Source organism: Schistocerca serialis, chromosome 4 (genome assembly GCF_023864345.2).
Source record: "Schistocerca serialis cubense isolate TAMUIC-IGC-003099 chromosome 4, iqSchSeri2.2, whole genome shotgun sequence".
Lineage (NCBI taxonomy): Eukaryota > Metazoa > Arthropoda > Insecta > Orthoptera > Acrididae > Schistocerca > Schistocerca serialis.
In genome coordinates this window covers 65721453-65744615 of record NC_064641.1, presented here as the reverse complement: position 1 = coordinate 65744615, position 23163 = coordinate 65721453, and the positions used below count along the sequence as shown (strand labels likewise).

The window sequence follows — 23163 nt, the reverse complement described above, 5'->3', positions numbered from 1 at the left end:
ATAGCAGTTTATTGTTGTACTTACTGCTGGAAGAAAATGATGAAGAAACAGACATTCCACACCAACAGTTACGTAATGGAAAAGCTGTAAACATCTCATAATTTGGACAAACCTTGACAGAAGTTTCTTTGCGATACTTATCAATAGTAATTTATTAAACGACTATGCTTCATATTGCATAATATGTTAGAGTGAACTTATAGGCTTGGGCTTAATTCAAAACATGTATATAAATTAAATTTTAATGCAGTATACTGTCTTCATTTTAAGTATTATCTATGATAATTGCAAAGAAATTAGTTGACTGGGAATCTCTTGGCATCAGATGTGTTAGGTATGGATATGCTATGTATTAGTGACATGTGAAAATTTGTTCCAAACCAGGACTCGAAATCAGGTTTCCTTTTATCACAAATGGCCGCTTTAACCACTTTGGCTATCTATGCACACCAGTTTATTTCGAATTAATTTCGGATGACTGCCAATCTCATTAATGCCTGTTCATCCAGATATGCAATAAAATAATACCTATGTGCTACTTTCAGGCTGAAAAAATGAATGAAAATTCCAGGAGTTAATACAAACACCGAAACTCCTGCAGTGTATCCCATAACAGCTGCTCCTGTTTTGTAAGTGAAGTTGATTTTTCAACAACAACACCCAGAAAAGAAAAGTTAAGAAGTAAAATAAAATATTTGCAAGGAAGAACCGATATTTACTAAATAAATTAGCTTCATTTTCATATGAAGCTAAAAGAAGCTTGTACATGTGAAGAGTAATTAATTTTAAAGCTTATGTGATAAATTTTAATTAAAGAGTTATCACAAGTTGTTTCATTAGCGTTTATTTTCGTAATTTTTCTATTTGAATGGATAGATTAATTCCATTTAGCAAAAATGTCAGTTTCGATCTTCAAGCAAACCTTCATTTAGAAAGCTGAATCTTCCATCACCATGCCTGTATATCTTAGAAATAATAACGTTTATAAGGAAAATCATACATGAAACAGCAATATTGCGCCAAAAAACCAAAAACATTCATACAGCACAAAGAATAATCAAGATTTATAAGTTCAGTCTGCACACACAACACAGAAACAAAAAGGACTTCTGCAAGCAGGAAAAAAAGCTATAGGCCTACAACAAACTACCTAAAAAAATTTAAGGCAATAACTGGCGTGCATAAATTCAAAATTTCAGTGAGTGACTACTTCTTTCAGAATTGCTTCTATATTGGTGATGAATTTTTACCTACTACGTAAATATGTGAAAAAATTTAAATAGTTTATACAGTAAGGGGCAAAAAAAGAAACATGTATATTTAAATTTATTTGTGTATTCTGTGTATGTGTGTGTGTGTGTGTGTGTGTGTGTGTGTGTGTGTAAACAAGGGCCGACCGAGGTGCCCAAGTGATTCTACAGTCTGGAACCGCGTGATCGTACGGTCGCAGGTTCGAATCCTGCCTTGGGCATGGATGTGTGTGATGTCCTTAGGTTAGTTAGGTTTAAGTAGTTCTTGGTTCTGGGGGACTGATGACCTCAGAAATTAAGTCCCATAGTGTTCAGAGCCATTTGAATTTTTATAAACAAGGTCAAAAGGAAGAATTGTGTATTTGTGGACTGGTTTTATCCATATGTTATGCTTATATTGCTGTATCCTCTAAACCGTACAACAGTTTCTGTTCAAGTAGTACGGAGCTATCTTTCGCGTTTATTCGGTTTCAATATGGTGCCGAGAGCAATTGTTGGCTTTATACTTATTAAATGAGCTGCCTCCTACTTTAGTTTCTGTATACTGACTGTTCTGTGGCTCCGGTAACGTGTCTATACACCAAAGGCCTGTATACGAGTACGATGTAGTATTTCAGACCAAGCATGGTGAAAATTATAATACAAATGTTAATATAAATGGAAAAACTGTTAAAGAAGTAACCAGCACAAACTTTCTAGGAACTACAATAGACAAACATTTGGCATGGGGGGAGCACATAGATGCACTGTGTACAAAGATAAACAATCAGATCTTCATCATGCATAAAACAGCTAAGGCTGTGGATGATAAAGTCCTCAGATCAATGTATTATGGACTTGTCTTTCTACATTTGTCATATTCAGTTCATATATGGGGAAGTGCACAAGCTGGCTACTTAAAACGAATATTCACAATTCAGAAACGGGCAGTGAGATGCATTGCAAAAATACCACCAAGACAGACCTGTAGGCAAACTTTTGTACACTATAATATTATGACAATATATTCACTGTACATATACCAAAGCATAACAGCGGTAAGGTCAAGCGATAAACACCTCCTAAATGAAGACGTACATAAACATGGTACAAGAGGAAATGAAAATTACTACATGATAAACAGAAATCTAAAACTGTCTATGACTGCCCCTGAAGAAGCAGCCAGAAGGTTTTTTAATAAACTCCCAAAAATCATTAAAAAAGAAACAGACATAAAATGTTTTAAAAATCATTTGAAACTATATCTCACAGAGAAATGTGTATACAGTTTGAGTGAATACTAAGATGGTGTTTAAATATGTTGTATCATTACTGAAATGTACCTTTAAAATGATCAATTCTGTATGTTGTCTGGATTTGTGTGTATATATAATGTGAAACATGTAATACCTTTGTATGCTTATAGACTATTCCTGTTTAATTATTTGTTTCATTTATATATAATGAAATCAAGTTTGATGTTTCCAGAATGTGCTTGGGTAGCTCACTCGGTAGAGCACTTGCCCACGAAAGGCAAAGGTCCCGAGTTGGAGTCTCAGTCCGGCACACAGTTTTAATCTGCCAGGAAGTTTCAAGTTTGATGTTAATAGCCTATTCCATGACACACCCAATACTCTCAGCTGGATTTTCAGCTGGAGTCCATGGGCAAAGAATAAATAAATAAATGTTGTCAAGCACTGCCTCAGCGGCTCTGCAGGTCCCCAAGACAACCACTTGTGTCTAGGGACAGCAAATCTTGGTGCCGATCGGGTGAGCCGATCGGTTGTGCTCGGCTGGCATCGGAACCACAGGTCATAGCGCTTTCTGTGGCAGAAAACGAAAGCTCACATTCGCCTTTAGGGCAAGGAACTGTTCGATTCATTCAGCACGAACTTCAAACTTATTAATTACTATAGTTTTTAATCTCGTGTAAGTTATCACAATGTGTAGAAGTGCCGAAGCCGTTTATGCTGTTTTTAGGACATGCCGGTACAGTTTACTTTACAAAAATAAAAAAAAAGTCCTCGACAGTGTACCCCACAAATAAACACGTATTTAAGTTTTTCTTCCAAGACTACAAGTAAATTTTTTCATGACAAAAGTGTTCCAGTTCTTATCACAGTCTTCTGTTAGACTGTGGTTCTTATTATCTTAACTAACTAATTACATAAGTTTCTGAGCATAGAGGACTACGTAGATTGATTGATCTGCATCCCTTGTTTATCATCACGGTCTGCACAAACATCATTGGCACTGGTTTCCTTTATTAACCTGGAGCTGTAAATGATCTTTAAATATCCGTGCTCTATGTACTTCTCTCGAGATGTTTCAATCCAACTACAGCAATTTACGAGTAGCTACATGTTTTTTATGTAACATTCCTTTTAGTGGATTGAATCTGTCAGTAACACAAAGACTATTGTAATTATATTTCACAGTTCTGGAGATGGAGAAGTATTTATTAATGATACTGGACTGAATGGACATCCAGAAACAGCTGACAGGTTTTGTCATATATGAATCAAGAATTTTATTCACTGTTGATCATTTTACAATGAAATAGGCTGTGTCATTGTTGTATAATACAGTTTGTATTATAATACATATGGGCATATAATAATAAAACAATGTCGTTTAACTGTAGTTTACATATTAAGCGCCACAGTAATAAAATATATCACAGGAATATTTCTAAGAGCCAGTATCCATAAGTCATACTATGATGATGTATGGCACAAACACTGTGCAATAATAGCTGGGTAGAGTATACAGGACATAATTATACAAAACATAGAAGCATAATCATAGAAAACATAAACGCACCAATAATCGTCACAGAAGAGTGCAGGTGCTGGAACTTGCGTATACGGGTATGGCGATGAAATCAAGGCCCAATCGTCCCAATGGAAACTGTCTGAGGAGCCAATACCGAAAAAGAATTCGGCAAGTTCAAACACATTTGAAGGTTCTTGTCACTGTTTTCATCAATAACAATCCACAATCGATAAATGTTACTCTTTCACTAATAATTTCGTATTCGTGCAGTAATATCGTGTATATGTAGTATCTTTCTAGCAAATGCCTTGTTACAATTGTACATTTGGATATCACCTAGTGGTAGGTTTAGAAACCAGATTGACTTCGTCTGAGGGTGAGGAAGTTGGAAGACTTTATCTTGAACTAACTGTAAGACGTTTCATGGGGGTGACTGCGGGGGGGGGGGGGGGGGCGGCAACAGCAGAGTATGGGAAAATTTTTTAAATGCTAATATCCTTCTCAGGTATCTCAAACAAATTTTGAATATGGTAAAGTGGATGATCTGAGAGCCAGTTGTAGCGTTTAATTTCAAAAATATTTAGATCCATAGACCAAACATAGGTTAGTAATGTGATGAACATTTTGAGTCGGTTCATTTTCTGAGAATTTCCATTTCTTACTAATCTCCAACTTGGTACATCTAAATTAACCTTATTTTTGGTGTGTTAATGAGTTTTGTCCCTAGAAGCAAATTCTGAAATATTATTTTTAACATAGAGCACAGACATATATAATCATAAATTTGTAAAGGTGAGTATTCTGAGCCTGGAGAAAAGAGGACAACAGTGCTCCATGTGTCTTGTTTTACACATTATATGCAGGACATTTTTTTGTATTTTTAAAATGCTAGTTAGCTTCATAAATCGATTATTAGCTCCATACAATGCCAGTGTTTATGTGCATTTTATAAATATTTGAAATATATATCCATAGTATCAGTAATGGTGACATAGAAAATTTTTTTGTTAAAGGTTTATTGCATGATGAATTGCTTGTGAGGTACACTCTGTTGCAGGAATTTAGGGTAATTGATATTAAGTCTACTTTCATACAATAGTCTGATTTTTTATAAAACTGTCTGTGGTGCCTGATTGCCATTAGTGTTTTTGGCAATAAATACAAAGTAAATAAAGAGTGTCACCGCTAATGACAGTGAATTAAAAAGTAAAGCAAACTGCAAAAGCACATTTTTTTCATCTGGGGAACCATTATAAAATTGGTGACAGTATGTTTCTTTGATACAGTTTGTAAACTTATAAAGGTCTCAGAAACGAGATATTTAAGTTGCACATAGGGCAAATGAGACAGTCTATATCAGAATTTTTCATATAAATATTTTTCATCAGTTTCGACTTTGATGAAATTTTATGTAAATTACACACATGAGAAGCTTAATATCTGGTGTGTAGGAAGAAGAACATTGTCGCAATATCATTATTTTCATAGTTTTCTGGGATAGCAAGGTTTGAGACATTCAAGATAGTCAGGGAATATGATCTTGAAATCTGTAGTAAGGTCATGCAGGTTAAAAAGGAACCTGTATTTCTCAAGCTTCTCAAATGATTTTCACTCTCCAAAAGTAAAAAATAAATAAAATGAAAATAAAAGAGTTTGGCACTATAAATTTTTATGAAAAGTTTTGATTATCGACCTTATCTTGGACAATATAAGATTTTAATACTGCCCTATGCTGCAATGCTAAAATTGCAACCATATTTTTCCATGTTTCGAATGAAAGTTATATTAAGATAAACAAATGCACAATAACCAAAGTACGTCACCAGTACACAGGGGCCTTCACACTTTCAGTATTTATTGACAATACTAATTTGTCAAAATTCAGTATACTGAAGCGACCTCACACCATTAATAATATTGACAAAAATCGTCAGTTGACAATGCAGTTCTACAATGCTAAGATGTCGAACACCCAAAAGAAACTGCGTATTGCAATTATATTAGCTATAGCTTGTAAGCAACAGAAAATAGCGAAAAAGAGGAAATGGGTCCAAGAACGGTTAAGGGAGAAAAAAGGAGCGACTGGGCACATGTTAATTTACTGACAATCAGAACCATGCATCCAAATATTCCATACTTTTTTCTGATGATTGCTGCACCACACCGGTACAACAAGACTTTAAAGATGAAACGAGAAAAAAAGGGAAGCAGATACGTTAAAGAGAGAGGCAACCGCAGTCGACAAGAGATTAGGAGTTACTTTAAGATTTCTGGCGACAGGCAGGTAATTTGAATGCTCGAAGTATAGTTCTGCAATATCAGCAAACGCAATTACTAAAATTTTATGGAGCTCTGTGAAGCAATTATATCTGTCTAGCAAAGATATGTCCAGGCAACTGGGGTAAAACATTTTTTTACAATGGTGAAACTGAAATGTATTTCACAGACATCTTACTTGTCATTACATTACATTTATCATTTCCCATGGATCCTTTGGAGAGGAGTCTCTGGTATGTGGAAAGAGTCAAAGGTTTTTTTTTTACTAAGATACTTTGATATTGTACAGTTCTAATGCAGACAGAGTTATGAGCTATAATCCTTGTGAAGATATTCATCGATTGAGTAGAAGGAGTTGACCGACAGGAAGTTCTTTAATTCACTCTGAAACGGATCTTTATCACTTACAAGACCTTTGATATACTCTGGTAAGTTATTGAATATATGAATACCCAAGTATCTGACTCCTTTTCGTACTAATGTTAAGTTTTTATAGTCCTTATACAGACTGTTTTTGATTCTGGTGCTGTAATCATGTTTTGCACTATTTTGTGTTAAAAGAGACATGTCGGAAATGACAAACGACATCAATGAGAATATGTACTGAGTAGTAGTAGTTAGAAAACCAAGTTTGTTAAAGAGGTCTGTGCATGATGATCTTGGACTGACACCAGATATAATTCTAATGACTCATTCCTGAATTTTGAAAATGTTCTCTTTGTGAGAGGAGTTTCTCCAAAAGATGATTCAATAACTCATTAGTGAATGGAAGTAGGCTGAATAAACTAACTTCCTCATTTTTAAATCACCTATTTCTGCTATCATGTGTACTGCTAATATAGCTGAACTAAGGCGTTTCATTAAGTCTAGAGTCTGAGTTTTAAAATTTAGGTTGTGGTCAATTTGTAGCCCTAAAAATTTGATGCTCTCTACAGCTTTAAATTCTTTGTTTAAATAGATTATTCTTATAGGGTCAGGTATTCTTGGTGAGGTACTAAACTGTATGTACTGGGTCTTGTCAAAATTCAGTGACAATCCATTTGCTGAGAACTACCCATTAATACTTACAAATATTTCATTAGCTGATTGCTCCGTGAGATCACAGGTACTGTTTTTTATACCAATACTTGTCTCGTCTGCAAATGAGACAAAATTTGCATTTTGTGGCACTGCATACGGAAGGTCATTAATATATAATACGAACAACAAGGGACCTAAAATAGAGCCCTGGGGCACCCCTTGTCTGATGGTTTCATATTTTGAATGTTTGTTGTTATGTGGTAAGCCTGATACAGACACACACTGTTTTCTATTAAAAAGATAGGATGAGAACCATGAGCCTGCTAGTCCTGTTATTCCATAATATTTTCATTTTTGTATAAGGATATAATATCTAACACAATCAAAAGCGTTAGCCAGATCACAGAATATTCCAAGTGGTAATAACTTTTGATTTATTGATTCTAATACACCGTCTGTAAAAGTGAATCTAGCTTGATGAGTTGACAACCCTTTCCGAAATCCAAACTGATTGTGAATGAGAATGATTTTCTGTACTAAGTGTTTATAAAGTCTATTGTACATAACAATTTCAAACACTTTTGAGAATAGTGGCAATAATGAAATGGGACAGAAGTTTTCCACTGATGATTTGTCTCCTTTTTTGTGTAATGGTTTGATAATAGCATATTTAAGCCTATCTGGAAAAGCACCACTGTGGAGGGATTCATCACATAACTAACTCAGTATGTCATGAAGTTCTGAGGAGCAACATATTTAATTATGGTAGTGCTGATTTCATCATAATCACTGGAACATTATATATATATATATATATATATATATATATATATATATATATATATATATACAAATCTGTTGGTTCTATTGAGAAATACATCAATGGAGTAAAAGGAGTCGGCCACCAGTATAACCTTTAGGCTTCTCTTAAAGTGAATTTCATTGGTTGTTAAGTTTTTTATGGCTCCTGGCAAGTTATTGAAAATGTGTGTTCCTGAATAATGCGCACCTTTTTGTGCAAGACTACGTGACTTTAAATCCTTGTGAAGATTATTCTTATTTCTAGTACTGATTCCATGAATTGATCTGTTGGTTTGGAAAAGTGATATATTTTAATAACAAATTTCATTAAGGAATAAATATATTGGGAAGCAGTAGTTAGTATCCCTAGTTCCTTAAACAGGCTTCTGCAGGATGTTCTTGGGTTCACACCACATATCTCGTAATGCACGTTTTTGTGCCCAAGAAACTTTAGCTTGGCTTGATGAATTACCCCAAAAAATAATACCATATGACATTATGGAATGAAAGTAAGCATATTATGCCAGCTTTTTCATTTTTATATCCCATATGTCTGACAAAATTTGCATTGCAAACAGAGATTTGTTAAGACGCTTCAGCAGTTCTGTGGTGTGCTCCTCCCAGTTGAATTTATTATCAAGCTGTAATCCCAAGAATTTAACACTGTCCACTTCTTCTATCTGCTTGTCATCGTACATTAGGCATATACTCGTGGGACACCCCTTAAAAGTTCTGAAATGCATGTAGTGTGTTTTTTCAAAGTTTAGTGACAAAGAATTGGCTAGGAACCAGTGATTAATGTCCACAAATATTTTATCAGCCGATCTTTCTAAGATAACACTTGATTTGCTATTTATTGCAATGTTTGTATCACTGGCAAACAAAACGAACTTGGCATCTGGTAATGTTACTGATGAAAGGTCATTGATGCACAAAAGAAAAAGTAAGGGCCCTAAAATGGAACGTTGTGGGACTCCACATGTAATTAGTTCCCAGTTGGATGATGCCTGATAGCTTAATACATGTATCTTTCCTAATAACACCCTTTGTTTCCTGCCAGAGATATAAGATATGAACCATCTTGCAGCATTTCCTGTTACACCATAATATTTTAATTTACTTAAAAGGATATTGTGATTTACACAGTCAAATGCCTTTGACAGATCACAAAATATACCAGTTGCCTGCAATTTTTTTGTCTAATGAATTAAGCACATTTTCACTGTAAATGTAGACAGCCTTCTCAATATCAGAACCCTTTAGAAAACCGAACTGCGACTTAGACAGAATGTTATTTGAGATAAGATGTTTATAAAGCCGATTGTACGAGGGTAATCCCAAAAGTAAGGTCTCCTATTTTTTTATAAGCACAGAACTCCGTTTGTGTGGCGGTTGGTCACACTGTTATGAAGAGTGCTTCACGCGCTGTGTGTAAACATGCACACACTGTGCTGAGGCACTCGGTCTTGGCAGCCGTTGAGAATGAATCTCCCATTGGATGTTACCAGTAAGTGCGAATTGAGCGCAGTTATTCGGTTTCTGAATGCAAAGGGCACTGTGCCAATTGAAATTCATCGCCAATTGACGGAAGTGTATGGTGAGTCGTGCATGGATGTCAAAAATGTTCGTAAGTGGTGTAGAGAGTTTTCAGCTGGTCAGACCGAAATTCACGACGAACAAAGGAGCGGGAGACCGTCAGTTTCTGAGGAGACAGTGTTGAAGGTTGAGCAAAGCATGTGTGAAGATCGGCGGGTCAGCCTGGATGATCTCTGCAAGTTGGTTCCTGAGGTTTCCCGAAGCACCGCTCACAGAATTTTAACGGAAACAGTGAACTACCAGAAGGTGTGTGCAAGATGGGTACCACGCATGCTGACTGAGGACCACATGCGGCATTAAGTTGATGATTCCCGCGCATTTCTTCATCGCCTTGCAGCCGAACAGGACTACTTTCGAGACTTAATTGTCACAGGGGACGAAACCTGGGCATACCACTTTACACCTGAGACCAAGCAACAATCACGCCAGTTCATAACTTTCTGAACAGCATGGCGGCGAGCTGGTATGACATGGGCATACAAAAACTGCCACAGCATCTACAAAAATCGACAGAAATGATGATTACGTCGAAAAATAGCTAAATGTTCAAACTGTACACTGATGTAAACCATTGTAGAAACCAACAGGTCTATGTACTTAAAAAATAGGAGACCTTACTTTAGGGTTTACCCTCGTACATTACTTTTCTAAAATTTTTGAAAATGCTGGCAAAAGTGAAATTGGACGGAAATTTGATGCTATTTCTATATCTCCCTTCTTAAACAGTGGCTTAACTTCAGCATATTTCAACCATTCAGGAAATATTACACTGATAAACGACTGGTTACACAGATAGCTTAATATGTTACTTAACTCAGAATCACATTCTTTAATTAACTTTGTTGATATTTAATCATATCCACTAGATGTTTTGGATTTTAAGATTTTATGGTGGACATTATTTCTGCTGGGGTAGTAGGGTCAAATTCATGTTATGGAAGTTACTTGAAATGTCTAGTCTGAGGTATTCCATAGCAGCACCTACAGAACGTGATAACCCCATCTTTTCAGTAACAGTTACAAAATGTCTGTTAAAAACTTCTGCAACACTACACACATCTGTGACCAATGTGTCATTTACTCTTAATGCTATTTGTCCCTGTTCATGCCTGGTTCTACCGGTCTCCTCCTTCACTGTATGTCATATTGTCTTTATTTTGTTATCTGATATGACTATCTTTTCCTTGTCATATATTTGCCTTGATGTCCGTATTACAGTCTTTAATATTTTGCAGTATTTCTTGTAATGTGCTATAGCATCAACATCAGAACTGTTTCGGATTGACAGATACAGTTTTCTTTTTGTTTTACAAGGTACCCCTATTCCTTGAGTAATCCATGGCTTCTTTGTAGACTTTGCTCTAACCTTGGTTAGTTTCGGGGGAAAACAGTGTTCAAACGAGGTAAGCACTTTATTGGCAAAAGTGTTATATCTTTTATTCATGCCATGAGCACTGTAAACTCCAGTCTAGTGAATTTCTCTGAGGAGTGTCCTAAAATAATCAATTTTTGGCTTATTGATTACCCTCTTGCTCACAGATTTAACAGATTTTATATCCTGTTCAGTATTAACGTTTAACAGAGGGAACTGCATGTCATGGTCTGAGAGGCGATTAACTATTGGTTTTGTAACATAATTTTGTTCATTGGACTTTTCTATAAAGATATTATCATTGGCTGTTTTTGAGCAATTGGCTACTCTAGTGGGGAACTTCACAGCTACATCCACATTTATACTCCGCAAGCCACCCGACGGTGTGTGGTGGAGGGTACTTCACGTGCCGCTGTCATTACCTCCCTTTCCGGTTCCAGTCGCGTATGGTTTGCTCGAAGAACAACTGGCGGAAAGCCTCCGTGCGCGCTCGAATCTCTCTAATTTTACATTCGTGATCTCGTCGGGAGGTATAAATAGGGGGAAGCAATATAATCCATACCTCATCCAGAAGCGCACCATCTCTAAACCTGGACAGCAAGCTACACCGCGATGCAGAGCACCTCTCTTGCAGAGTCTGCCACTTGAGTTTGCTAAATATCTCCGTAACGCTATCATGGTTACCAAATAACCCTGTGACGAAACGCGCCGCTCTTCTTTGGATCTTCTCTACCTCCTCCGTCAACCCGACCTGGTATGGATCCCACACTGCTGAGCACTACTCAAGTATAGGTCGAACGAGTGTTTTGTAAGCCACCTCCTTTTTTGATGGACTACATTTTCTAAGGACTCTCCCAATGAATCTCAACCTGGTACCCGCCTTACCAACAATTAATTTTATATGATCATTCCACTTCAAATCGTTGCGCACGCATTCTCCCAGATATTTTACAGAAGTAACTGCTACCAGTGCATGTTCCGCTGTCATATAATCATACAATAAAGGATCCTTCTTTCTATGTATTCGCAATACGTTACATTTACCTATGTTACGGGTCAGTTGCCACTCCCTGCACCAAATGCCTAACTGCTGCAGATCTTCCTGCATTTCGCTACAATTTTCTAATGCTGCAACTTCTCTTTATACTACAGCATCATCTGCGAAAAGCCGCATGGAACTTCCGACACTATCTACTAGGTCATTTATATATATTGTGAAAAGCAATGGTCCCATAACACTCCCCTGTGGCACGCCAGAGGTTACTTTAACGTCTGTAGACGTCTCTCCATTGATAAAAACATGCTGTGTTCTGTTTGCTAAAAACTCTTCAATCCAGCCACACAGCTGGTCTGATATTCCGTAGGCTCTTACTTTGTTTATCAGGCGACAGTACGGAACTGTATCGAACGCCTTCTGGAAGTCAAGGAAAATAGCACCTACCTGGGAGCCTGTATCTAATATTTTCTGGGTCTCATGAACAAATAAAGTGAGTTGGGTCTCACACGATCGCTGTTTCCGGAATCCTTGTTGATTCCTACAGATTAGATTCTGGGTTTCCAGAAATGACATGATATGTGAGCAAAAAACATGTTCTAAAATTCTACAACAGATCGACGTCAGAGATATAGGTCTATAGCTTTGCGCATCTGCTCGATGACCCTTCTTGAACACTGGAACTACCTGTGCTCTTTTCCAATCATTTGGAACCTTCTGTTCCTCTAGAGACTTGTGGTACACAGCTGTTAGAAGGGAGGCAAGCTCTTTCGCGTACTCTGTGTAGACTCGAATTGGTATCCCGTCAGGTCCAGTGGACTTTCCTCTCTTGAGTGATTCCAGTTGCTTTTCTATTCCTTGGACACTTATTTCGATGTCAGCCATTTTTTCTTTTGTGCGAGGATTTAGAGAAGGAACTGCAGTGCGGTCTTCCTCTGTGAAACAGCTTTGGAAAAATGTGTTTAGTATTTCAGCTTTACGCGTGTCATCCTCTGTTTCAATGCCATAATCATCCCAGAGTGTCTGGATATGCTGTTTCGAACCACTTACTCATTTAACGTAAGACCAGAACTTCCTAGGATTTTTGTTAAGTCGGTACATAGAATTTTACTTTCGAATTCACTGAACGCTTCACGCATAGCCCTCCTTACGATAACATTGACAACGTTTAGCTTCTGTTTCTCTGAGAGGTTTTGGCTGCGTTTAAACTTGCAGTGAAGCTCTCTTTGATTTCGAAGTAGTTTCCTAACTTTGTTGTTGAACCACGTTGGGCTTTTCCCGTCCCTCACAGTTTTACTCGGCACGTACCTGTCTAAAACGCATTTTACGATTGCCTCGAACTTTCTCCATAAACACTCAACATTGTCAGTGTCGGAACAGAAATTTTCGTCTTGATCTGTTAGGTAGTCTGAAATCTGCCTTCTATTACTCTTGCTAAACAGATAAACCTTTCTCCCTTTTTTTATATTCCTATTTACTTCCATATTCAGGGATGCTGCAATGGCCTTGTGATCACTGATTCCCTGTTCTGCGCTTACATAGTCGAAAAGTTCGGGTCTGTTTGTTATCAGTAGGTCCAAGATGTTATCTCCACGAGTCGGTTCTCTGTTTAATTGCTCGAGGTAATTTTCGGATAGTGCAGTCAGTATGTCACTCAATGCTCTGTCCCTACCACCCGTCCTAAACATCTGAGTGTCCCAGTCTATATCTGGTAAATTGAAATCTCCACCTAAGACTATAACATGCTGAGAAAATGTATGTGAAATGTATTCCAGATTTTCTCTCAGTTGTTCTGCCACTAATGCTGCTGAGTCGGGAGGTCAGTAAAAGGAACCAATTATTAACCTAGCTCGGTTGTTGAGTGTAACCTCCACCCACAATAATTCACAGGAACTATCCACTACTACTTCACTACAGGATAAACTACTACTAACAGCAACAAACACGCCACCACCAGTTGCATGCAATCTATCCTTTCTAAACACCGTCTGTGCCTTTGTAAAAATTTCGGCAGAATTTATCTCTGGCTTCAGCCAGCTTTCTGTACCTATAACGATTTCAGCTTTGGTGCTTTCTATCAGCACTTGAAGTTCCGGTACTTTACCAATGCAGCTTCGACAGTTTACAATTACAATAGCGATTGCTGCTTGGTCCCCCCATGTCCTGACTTTGCCCCGCACCCTTTGAGGCTGTTGCCCTTTCTGTACTTGCCCGAGGGCATCTAACCTAAAAAACCGCCCAGTCCACGCCACACAACCCCTGCTACCCGTGTAGCTGACTGCTGCATGTAGTGGACTCCTGACCTATCCAGCAGAACCCAAAACCCCACCACCCTATGGCGCAAGTCGAGAAATCTGCAGCCCACACGGTCGCAGAACCGTCTCAGCCTCTGATTCAGACCCTCCACTCGGCTCTGTACCAAAGGTCCGCAGTCAGTCCTGTCGACGATGCTGCAGATGGTGAGCTCTGCATTCATCCCACTAGCGAGACTGGCAGTCTTCACCAAATCAGATAGCCGCCGGAAGCCAGAGAGGATTTCCTCCGATCCATAGCGACACACATCATTGGTGCCGACATGAGCGACCACCTGCAGATGGGTGCACACTGTACCCTTCATGGCATCTGGAAGGACCCTTTCCACATCTGGAATGACTCCCCCCGGTATGCACACGGAGTGCACATTGGTTTTCTTTCCCTCTCTTGCTGCCATATCCCTAAGGGGCCCCATTACGCGCCTGGCGTTGGAGCTCCCATCTACCAGTAAGCCCACCCTCTGCGACTGCCCAGATCTTGCAGACTGAGGGGCAACCTCTGGAACAGGACAAGCAGCCATGTCCGGCCAAAGATCAGTATCAGCCGGAGACAGAGCCTGAAACCGGTTCGTCAGACAAACTGGAGAGGCCTTCCGTTCAGCCCTCCGGAATGTCGTTCGCCCCCTGCCACACCTCAAGACGACCTCCCACTCTACCACAGGTGAGGGGTCAGCCTCAATGTGGGCAGTATCCCGGGCAGCCACAGCCGTATTTCGATCGGGGGATGCGTGGGACGAGCTGGCCATCCCCGACAAACCCCCATCTGGACCCCCACAGTGATGCCCATTAGCAACAGCCTCAAGCTGTGTGAGTGAAGCCAACACTGCCTGAAGCTGGGAGCGAAGGGATGCCAACTCAGCCCACATCTGAACACAGCAGTTGCAGTCCCTATCCATTCTAAAAACTGTAGTGCAAATAACGTCTGAACTAATCTACAGAGAGCACAAACAATTCGACACAAAATTTAAACAGGTATTAAAATACAAGGTATCCTAGTAAATGCAGTAATGCTGCTACTTGCGCACTGCTGACACACTGCTCAGCGGCGGAAGGAGACTACGCGATTTTACACTATTCAGGTACTAAAATGTGATGCTACAACTCTCAAACGCTATAATACGCCCGAAATTTATAAATTAAACAATGCAAGTACCCAAAAACACGCAAAGAAATTAAGAATTAAACTATGTAACAAATAAGTGAGCTAAGAGTATACGACTTGCTGCTGGCAGCTGCTTATCCAACAGCGGCAAGGAGCACACTGGGAATTAAGTTGAATGATAATGTTACTAACTCAAATAAGCTTTTATTGGGAGAGTCTTTAAGGAAATATACATTGAAATCATCAGTAACCACTATTTCTTTGTTTTTGGTTGTTAAATGGGCCAGTACAACTTCAAGATGGTTTATGAGCAGATTAAAGTTACTTGCAGGTGCTCGATATACACTCAATATTATGAAGGATTTTTTTGTGAAATTCTACTTCTGTTGCACATGCTTCCATATGCAGTTGTAGGCAAAATTTATGAATGTCTGTGTTCATAAATTTATGACAGTTCCTGATGAATCACGCAACTCCTCCTTTCTCCGTTTCTGCTCTACAAAAGTGAGATGCTAACCTAAAACCTGTAACACTTAAAAGTTTTATACCAGTGGTCACATGATGTTCAGAGAGGCAGATTATATCAACTGGGTTTGAGGACTCTAATTCATCTGTGCAGATAATTAATTCATTAATTTTATTTCTCAGTCCTCGAATATTTTGATGCAATAAAGATAGCTGATATTTCACATTGACTGAGTTAAAATTGGGTAGAGTTGAAATATCTGCTGACTGTTGAAAATTCTTAACCAATAGCTGTTTATGCTGATGTAATAAGCTAGAATTATGTTTTTTGGTTTCTTTCTCAAACTGAAGGTTTGTCTCAGTCCTAACCTCTCTTAAAATTTGGTTTCTTTCTGTCCTCCCTACCCTATAACCACTGGTATTTTATCACTCATGGCAGTATCTCTCCCCTTTAACTTTCCTGCTATTTTCCCAGTCAGTTTACCCTTCCCTTTCCTGTTGAGGTGAAGGCCATGCCTAGTATAATCCCAACTATTGCGACAATCAACAGGAACCACACCAATGTGTGACCCTGCACCTGACATAACACCCGTTCCAACTCCAAATTAACTCTCTTGACAGAAGAGTTCAAATGAGGTCGATCATGACGCCCAACAACAGATACAAATTCAACACTAGTATCCTTTGATGCTGATGAAATCTTTGCCAGGTCGCACTCTAACTGTACCCAGGATCTCTGTCAATACTATTACCTGGCCCACCCACAATAAACACGGTGTCTTCCTTAGTGAAATCTTTGCAAAGTGATCCTAAATCCTCTGTCACCTGCTCCAGACCAGCACTAGGTTTAAAAAAATTGGTAACGTGGTATTCTGATCTTAGTTCATCCTGCAAAAGTTGGTCAACACCTCTTCCATGGGAACTACCTAAAAACAACACTTTCTTTCTCTTTACTGCTTTGCCTACATTATTTCTTTTCAATTTGCTGCTGAAAGTTTGTTGTGCCTTGTCTACACCTGAAACTGCTTGAGGCTCACCAGCTTCTAACTGAAGCAACAGGTCAAATCTATTTTCCACATTCACCACGAAGCTGTCAGACAAAGTTCTAGGCCTGTTCCTCCTGTTGCCTGTTGCCACTTCCCACTTCTCTTTACCCTTCTCCCTCCTTAACCTGTCGAGATCTCCCCTGGCCTTGTCTAACTCAGCCTGAAGGGCTGTTCTAGCCTGTTCTAGTATCTTCCTATCTGTACTACATATCATACTAAACCACTGACGAGTCTCATTTACTTCCCCTATTCCTACGCCACTACAGTCACCCACATGGAAAAAACTACAGCATCCGTCACACCAAAGCCCCGACTTAACCGGCAGGTCAAGCACTTTTCACTCATGATAAACGTAATAGTTTATTAAGAATAAGTCAGTTAAATTACAGATAAACATGAAAATATGGTTCCACAAATTTGGCCTATACGCAACTGTGTGTAAACAAAAACAACAGTGTAAAGTTTCTGAAACAACAACTTAAACTTTACGCTACTTTCCGGAAATGTGAGCTAAATAATGAAGAGGTACGCTACAGTTAAATTGCTGGAGAGAGCAAAGAACAACTCAATGAAATTATGTAGATTTGCTGTGGCAAAACTCCTAAACAGAAAATACGACTGTTCGATCTTTTCGCGTTTTCTGCTATATTACGTAAAGAAAAATGAAACCTTTAATGGTACGCTTAAAAGGCACGCCAACACACCTATTTACCACGTAATCAGTACTAAACTATGTGTTTTTATAATCTAAAATGACTTATCTTTACGAGAACACCAAAACTCGCACTAGTCGCCCGGCTGAAGGGCAAGTCCACGAAGGCCATCAATACTGCTTGTCCATATTTCTAGTATTGACGGTCAATATACTGACGGCTTGACATTATTATAGCGTGTGTGTGAGAGCCCCTTTAGCTTTCGCTGTCTGCTACATGGAAGCGCTAGGAACTGCAACAGGAGGAACAGGCCTAGAACTTTGTCTGACAGCTTCGTGGTAAATGTGGAAACTAGATTTGACATGTTGCTTCAGTTAGAAGCTGGTGAGCCTCAAGCAGTTGCAGGTGTAGAAAAGGCACAACAAACTTTCAGCACCAAATTGAAAAGTAAGAATGTAGGGAAATCAGTAAAGAGAAAGAAAGTGTTGTTGTTAGGTAGTTCCCATGGAAGAGGTGTTGGCCAACTTTTGCAGGATGAACTAAGTCGTCATTTTCAAATGTAAAACATCAGTTGGAGAATATAAAATGAGAATTGTGACCATACATCCGGCAACGATTTCGAAAAATAATGAGACCAGGCAAGCGAGGCAATGGTGGCACAATTAAGTCACTACAAGTTATGCCCATGCTTGCCCACCCATCCATTCCATATCGTACACCAGGGTGAAAGCTGCCAAAGATTCTTGCAATTCTTGTAGTACTGTGACTATGGCTTCACTACTGTAATGTCAAATAATCATTTAACTAATATCTAACTGTAATGGTACAGACTGACTGCAAGTATACAAAGAGATGCACAGTTTGCAGTGTTTCCTCTGAATGTGACTATCCGTTCTGACTTGCAGAAGACTGTCTTTTGCTGAATTGTGATTGACGAAGTGTTTAGCCGTACGTCTATAGATTTTTATCTGGGGCCAGCAAACATTCGTGTCGCTCGGGTGAGCCGATCGATTGCGCTGGGCCGGCCTTGGGCTTGTAGAAAGTCCGTGGTAGGCTCTCTAGCACTTCAGGTGGCAGACCAGGAAAGCATATACGGTATTCGTCTTAAGGGGCAAGGAGCTTCCTTCAGCGCGAAATTCAGAATCATATTTTAATTATCGAAGTTTGTAATTTCCTGCACGTTATCACAGTCTTCACATCACAATGTGCAGTTTTGAGGACCTACTGTTTACAGTGACGAAGGACATTAAAAAAATATATCTCGAAAATATATCCCACAACTAAAAATAAAGGCAAGTTCTCCCCAAACTACGAGTAACTTTCCACGACAAAACTGTTCTAGTTCTTATCATCTTAACTGACTAATAATATACCAGCACGTGTCTGACTGCATGGGACTACGCAGATAGATTGGTCTGAATTTATCATAGGTTAAAATGTGTGCTACCATTAATTCTACACTATTGCGTGCTCATTTGAAATTAATTATAAGATGAAGATAAAAATTTTGTATTTTAATTGAAATCATAATCACAAAATGTAAATTTCACTATTTATTTGCGGCATTGAATTAAAACTGTGTACTTCCATTCATTCTGCTATTTTAAGCACTCACTTGAACTTATATCAGTAAAATGCAGGTTGCAATACTGTCTGCAATCAGTCGTTCACAGAAAATAAATATTCGAAAGATATACAAAATGCTCGCATAATTTTGTATTGTTTCGCTTGACTTGTCGTATATTACTAGTACACCATTTGTACAATGTGTAATTAACAGGACCAAATAAAAAATCCGTGTTTATCACTTTTGGCTGCAGAAACATCATGGACACTGGTTTCCTCCATTAACTGGGAGCCGAATTTGATCTTTAAGTAGCGAAACTTATGTAGTTCTCTCGAGAATTTCATATCCAACTACAGCGGTTTGCGAGTAGATTTGTATTTTTATGTAACATTCATTTTAGTGCCCTGAATCTACCAATAACCCAAAGACCATTGTAATGATATGTCGCAATCCTGGAGGTGCAGAAATATTTACTAATATTTTGCACTTAACTGGAAAATCAGAAACAGCTGACTGTTTAGCCTAATGGGAGTATTATCAGAGCAAGTTCTGTACAGTACTAGTGTTATTTAGTTTTTGGTAGTGTATAAAATGTTTTGTAAATTGGACGGGCTGTTGCATAGTGCATGGTCTCAGTAGCAGTGACCTAGGCAGTTTGCTAAAGATGTTTTGGATGAAAAAATTGTCAGTAAGGGGCAAACTTTTTTTACTTAAGTACCGTACAACAGTGTGAGTTTAAAATAAAAATCGTTTGTGCCGTCATTGCCATTAGCGTTTTTACTGATAAATAAATAGCAAATGATAATTGTTACTGCTAATGACAATGAGTTTAAAAAGTGAAGTAAATTGTCAAAACATTTTTTATTGGGAGAACCATGACGACGTGACAGTATTTTTCTTTGATGCGATTTATAAACTTATAAATATCTCAGAAATTAATATTTAAATTGTACTTTCAGCAATGAGGCAATCTAGATCAGATTGTTCAAATAAGTAAATTTGTGTATTTCATCATTTTCGCCTTGGTACGGTGTAAATTACATAAGTGAGAAGCCGAATATTTTGTATGGGAGTAGAAGAACTTTAAGGCGACATCTTTCTTTTCGTAGTTTTCTGGGTCAAAATGGCTCTAAGCACTACGGGATTTAACATCCGAGGTCATCAGTCGCCTAGACTTAGAACTACTTAAACCTAACTAACCTAAGGACATCACACACATCCATGCTCGAGCAGGATTAGAACCTGCGACCGCTTTGTCACACCGGCTGGCTGTTTACAGGGATAGCAAGGTTTAAGACATCCAGGATTAAAAGTAACGGAGAATGATCTTGAAACGTAATCTGTTATAAGAATTTGCAGGTTATTCTTTATTCCTTAGCTTCTCAGCTGATTCTCACTCTCCTAACGTGAATAAAAAAGTTGGCCAGTTATAAGAGAGTTAATTTTTACGAAAATTTTTGATTATCATGCCTATCACGGACAATTGAGCGACATCAGCTTTAATTATTGTCATATGTTGCAGTGCACAAATTTCAAGGATATTATCCTTTTTTCTAATGAACGTTGTAAATGCACAATAACCAAAGCGCGCGAATTGTAAGCTGCCGCTGTCTGTCACTAGAGAGCTTTACGAGCTGCAGATCCGTGGGAACTGCAGACCAACCTAGCGCACCCGCTATGCACAAAGATTTGCTCTCCCCACACACAAGTGTCTATTAGAGGAGAGCTGATTAGACTGAGGCAAGATTTGGACTGAGTGTTTTAACATGTCAGGCCTGTGGTTTACACGACTGTGAGCCATGTGTATGTACACTGAGTTGAGTGGGCCGCTGTTGACAGAAACGAAATCTCATATGAATGCAGTGCCTGTTTCTACATTTGGGATATGGCGCTATACTAGACACGGCCTACACCTGAATAGGACAGGGTAATAGGGGTTGCCTGAGAACCTTATCGAAAAAGTAAGGGGGGCAGGGGCAATCACACAATGCAAGATCCCTGTGGTTTAGGTTAGATTCAAACACCCTGTTTTGAAAGAAGTCAGAATAACAGTGCTTAAAATTGCACAGAAAAGTAATTTAGCTTATATTTTAAATATATTAGAGGATTGAGTAGCTAGGTAGAAGAGCTTCTTGTCTATTTGGAAATGTTGAAAGCTTGGGAAAGACAGACATATTTTGCCTATGTGAGCACCCCATAACCATAGGGTTAAGGAATTTATATGAAAGATTACTCTCACGCATTATACTCTTAGAGAACTAATGTGGGAAAAGAAGGAGTTGTTACATTGTTAAGACAGGGATCTGCACACACAAGTGTGTGCATGCAAATTAATGCTGAAAAATACTCTACTTCTAATTGTAACTGTATATAGGGCCCTACTAGGAAAGTTTGAACTACTTATGAGGAATCTGGATTTCTTACTAAGCTATCTGTTAGACAGAAGCAAGCTGTTAATAGTTTGTGGTGATTTCAATGAAGAAAGGATTCTGATAGGAAAAAATGATCTGGAAACCATATTTGAATTTTATATTTTGATTACAGTAATTAACTTCCCAGGATAGGTGAATGAAGACAGTACAACATCAAATGATAATGTTTTTTGTGGACCTCAGAGCAAGAAAATAACTATTTACTCTGTAACAAATGCTCTCTCTGATGATGATGATAGTTAGGTAGGATGGATGAGATAGTGCCTTACAATAAAAACACTCCACAGTGGAAATCAGAAAAATTAATGCCTTCAGGACAAACATTTTTAAGAATAGTTTATAAGAGAAGACCTGAGATGAAATTTTTACTGAACCAGTTACTAAAATAGATGTAATATATTTCATGATAAATTCATATCATTATTTGAAAATAGCATTCTGCAAAAACTAATCAAAAAATACCTTAAACAGTCATGTAAACAATGGATCACTAGAAGGATCAAAATATCTTGTGAAAAAGAAAGGGAAATGTACCTCTTAGAAAGAACAAGTAGAGATCCTGCAAAAGTTTGCACAGTGCAAACAATAATCAAAATTACAAAGAAAAGTTTTAAAAAAATCAAGGAACATGCACATAATGTCAAAAATCAAGTTAAGGCTATATGGAATGTAGTGAAATGAGAGATAGGACATCCAACCACACAATAGGATGACATCACTACTGAACTGAATGGAAGGGCTGTTGGTGATGAATCGCATGTAGCAAATACATGTAACAACCATTTAAAAAATATGGTAAAAAGTGTAGGGGGAAGCAGTTCAAGAGGAAAATCACAGAAATTTGTTGAAAAAGCAACTCTCATAAAATTCAGTCCTATGAATGAATCACCAACTTTTTCCCTCTGAAATTAAGAAAATTATATATTCTGTCAAAAGCAAAAACTCATCTGGATTTGTTGGTGTTTCTATTAGAGTACTAAAGATTTGTTTCTACACACATCTAAAAAAGTTTTGCATCACCTCGGTTCCCAGAACTCCTGAAGATAGATGTTGACTGTGGATATTGTATCAAAGACACAGTCCTTTTGACTGTTCAAAGATGTCACTAAACCCGCACAAAGATGTAAACAACTATGCATGAACAGCGCCTATTAGATGGAGAGGGTCCGACAGCCGATCAGTTCCAGTCGTTCCACCAGGAAGAAGGTACACAGCTTGTGTTGTCTGTAGGTCAACCATGCCTAGACGATCAATACCGCAGCTCAATCGTGTCTACATTGTTACTTTATTCCAGGAAGGGCTCTCAACACGAGAAGTGTCCAGGCATCTCGAAAAGAACCAAAGTGATGTAGTTCGGACATGGAGGAGATACAGAGAGACAGGAAATGTCAATGACATGCCTCGCTCGGGCCGCCCAAGGGCTACTACTGCAGTGGATGACCGCTACCTATGGATTATTGTTCGGAGGAACCCTCACAGTAATGCCACCATGTCGAATAATGCTTTTCGTGCAGCCACAGGA

At 38.4% G+C, this 23163-nt stretch overlaps 1 long non-coding RNA gene across 1 annotated transcript in view; it reads left to right on the top strand.

The window, feature by feature from the left end:
• The first annotated feature begins 543 nt into the window (after positions 1–543).
• Positions 544–23163, top strand: part of LOC126473854 (uncharacterized) — a 50014-nt gene continuing 27394 nt past the window's right edge. Inside the window, exon 1 of the long non-coding RNA XR_007586531.1 lies at positions 544–629. This is a non-coding gene — a long non-coding RNA (uncharacterized LOC126473854). The remainder of the gene's footprint in view (positions 630–23163) is intronic.